This window comes from Eumetopias jubatus, unplaced genomic scaffold, assembly GCF_037043125.1.
Source record: "Eumetopias jubatus isolate StellerSeaLion01/CBP00866 unplaced genomic scaffold, mEumJub1_p1.0 scaffold_11, whole genome shotgun sequence".
In the NCBI taxonomy this organism is placed as follows: Eukaryota; Metazoa; Chordata; class Mammalia; order Carnivora; family Otariidae; genus Eumetopias; species Eumetopias jubatus.
This window is the reverse complement of record NW_028274817.1, coordinates 26,076,640-26,080,461: the sequence shown is the minus strand read 5'-3', so window position 1 is coordinate 26,080,461 and position 3,822 is coordinate 26,076,640.

The following is a 3,822-nucleotide window of genomic DNA, read 5'->3' as shown; positions in this document are numbered from 1 at the left end:
ATCAACCCCCGTGCGGGGCCTTGCACTCAGTGCAGAGTCTGCTAAAACTCTCTTCCTCTGCCCCTCCCCCCTGCACTATCTCTCTCTCCCTCAGATAAATAAATAAATCTTTAAAATAAATAAATAAATAAATAAATAAATAAATAAATAAATAAATAAAAGACTTTTAAAAATTATTCAGGGACTTAAAAGAAGATTTTATCAAGTGGAGATGCATACCATGTTCTTGAATGGAAAGACTCAACAGTATATGAATGTCAATTCGTTCCCAAATTAAATCTATAAGCTGAAGGAAATCCCAATCAAAATTTTCAACAAATTTCTTTTTGGAACTTGTGCCAGAATGATTATAATGTTTATCTGAAAAAAATAAATAGGTAAAAATAGCCAATTTCTTTTTAAAAGAGGATCAATGAGATGTTATATTAGATATCAAAACCATTCATTCGGGGCACCTGGGTGGCTCAGTTGGTTAAGCGTCTACCTTTGGCTCAGGTCATGATCTCAGGGTCCTGGGATCAAGCCCCACATCTGGCTCCCTGCTTATCAGGGAGTCTGCTTCTCCCTCTGCCCCTCCCCCCATTCATGCTCTCTCTCTCTCTCTCTCTCTCTCTCTCTCTCTCTCAAATAAATAAATCAAATCTTTTTAAAAAACCCATTCATTCATTCATTTGGTCCTTTAATTATCAATGCAATACCACTTAGAATAAAACAAGCAGAAATCTAGGACTTAGTTTAAAAAGAAAATAAGTTACAGCATATTTTCTGAGTTGAAGAGGCATTAGCTCTACCCCTTATATAGTTTTTCTTCTCTTCCTCCATGTCCATCCCCAGACCTATATATAAATCATTAACATATCATTAACATTAGCCCCAATTTATATATGAGAAAACCAATGGAGAGTGAGGTGAAATAATTTGCCTACAGGCTATACAACTAGTAAAGTGTTGTATAATGTCTATACTTTTTACCACTACACTATACTGTCTCTCAAAAGAAGCTTTCTAGAAAAATATAGGATCAGTCAGACTCCTCTGGCACACAAACTTGAGCATACTCATGAATCAGGATTTCACTATATTAAATTCAATAATTCAGCAAAATGAAGCAAGTGTTTATTAGGTACCAGACACTATGCCAGACATTGGCTTTAAAAGATGGTGAAAAAACAAATATGGTTCCTTCACTCATGGAACTTAGAGTCTACTGAAGGAAGGTGTCTAGGCAGGCACTGAGCATATAAACAAACAGACACGTATATTTATTGTGATGAATAATTTGAAGGTAAAAAAAATAGGATGCTATGAGAAAGAAAAATGGGGGAGGATACATGATTTAAATTAGAACATCAAGGAAGGCTCCTCTGAGGCAAGAATATGTAAGCTAAGTCATAAGAATGAGAGAAGTTGAAGCAGGCTGAGTGAGCAAAAGTTATTTTCTATGTAATCAAATATATTCATCTATTCCCTTCCAAGTGGGAAGTGCCTTTTCTATTTATTATCCCTTGACAGTCTTTCATCACCTCACGATGCTATAAAGATTTGCCTATACTTTTTCTAACGGTAACAAAATACAACATTGATAAAGTGTGTACTATGTGCCAAACACTCTTCTAATTGCTTTACATGCATTAATTCACTTAATCCTCACAATAACTTTACCAAGTAACTACTTTTATTACCTCCATTTTATAGATGAGGAACCTAAGGCATGAATGGATTAGGTGACTTGGCCAAGGTCACAGAGCTAGTATCTGATGGAGTTGGAGTTTGAAGCCAGGCATGCTTAGCTTCAATCTATACTGTCTTGCAAATGTTACTATTTAATTTTTACATTTAGATCTTTAATCCACCTGTAACTCCTCAGTGCATGCTATGAAAGTTTTTCTTCTAAATGGCTAGTCGACTGTCCCAATACCATTTGCTGAATAAGTATTATTAATGCCTGCTTTAAGAAATACTAAATTCTTACATAATCTTGAACTGCTCTCTTGGCTTTTTATTATTATGTCTGATTGATTTGACTATCTCTGTACTGATACCAGTCTGTCTTAAATACTCTATCTTCTTTAAACAAAACAAGACTTCAACTTAGATTTTTTTTCAACTTCATCTAAAATATCCTGTTTTTTCTTACTACAAAATAGTGATTCACTTTTATGTTAACACACAATAATACTTCTATTCATGAGGACTTGTGGCATGATAACTAGAATTCTGCTGTTTACTCCAATTTAGATGAAGTTGCAGCATCAAACATATTTTGAACACCTACTCTGTTCCAGGTAGTATGGTAGGTGACGGGAACACAAATGAATAAGATGGGTCCCTGCCCTCAAAGGAGTTCATGTTCTAGAGAAGGGGACAGAGAAGTAACTCAGACATGATGGTGCTGTAGGCTGATAGGGGTTAAGTATAGGGAGCATCTAAATCAGATGGGGAGAGGGTGCACAATGAAGTCTTCCACAGAGACACTGTAGCTTGAGTTGAGTTTTAAATGGCATGTGGGAGCTCACAGGATGAAAAGGTGAGGAAAAGTCATTGCAGGCAGCAGAAATAGCTTGTGTGAAAGCCAGGGACGCTCAAGGAATTGCCATAGGTTTGACCTGCCTGAAGCATGGAGTTTGTATTGGAACATAGCAAAGTATGAAGCTTGTAAAGTAGACAGAAGCCATTTCATGATGGCCTTTATACGTAATAGTAAAATGCTTGGATTTTGTTCTAAAAGTAATGAGAAGCTAAAGGGTTTTAAGGAGAGAAATGGCATGATCTGCTTCCACTAGTCATACTCATCTAATTAACTAATGGGGAAGTGTCCAAAGATAATAGTTTTGGGGTACCTGAGTGGCTTAGTCAGTTAAGCATCTGGATTTCACTGTATTAAATTCAATAATTCAGCAGAATGAACCAAGTGTTTATTAGGTACCAGACACTATGCCAGACAGGGTTGTGAGATGGACCCTCATGTCCTCAAGCACTGGGCATGGCACTTGCTTGGGATTCTCCATCTCCCTCTCCCTCTGCCCTTCCCCACCCCTCTCTCTCGCTCGCTAACTCTTAAAAAAATAAAATAATAGTTTTATATAGAAGTATGGAAAATTAAAAATGAATAAAGAATATATTTATGCAAGTCTGTGATCACAGAAGCTCACCAGCAGTGATCAGAAGCAGAGCTATACTTCTTCTCCCTGATCTTGGTATATATAAGCCATCAATCATTTCATCTATGCCCAGGACTTGAAGTGGACCTTTGTTTATATATAGCTTCTGTATGAAGAGAAATGAAAGTCTACTTCAGCATTTGGGCATTGCTGAGGATTCACTGACATGGTCTATGGCTTGTGTACAAAGATCAGGGAAAGAAAGTGTTAGAACTCAGCTGCTTGGCACTGCTGAATGACCCTCACCTCTTCCTATGCAAAGCTCTGCTAAGTCACACAGAGACGCAAATGATATTGCTGGAATTAAACAGTAGGCTCCTATTGGACCCAGACCCAAGGGATCCTACTGAAGGGAGAGAAAGGATAAGCTTCATAGACCCTTAGAGGTTAGGTTCTGTACCAAGGCATTTTTTAAAACATTTCATTGAACCCTTATGGTCAAAGCATTAATAGATTGTATAACAATTGGGACTCTCTTGATTTCAATGGATAGAGAAGCCCACTTAAACTGGTCTTTTGAAAAGGAGAATTTTTTAAGAGGGGAAGGGAAACACTGATTCACATAAACGAAAATCTCAAGGATGAATCTTGCTAACTTTGGGCAGAGCTTGATGCAGTGACTCAAATGTCACCAGGACCTGAAACTCTCAGACTCATGGTT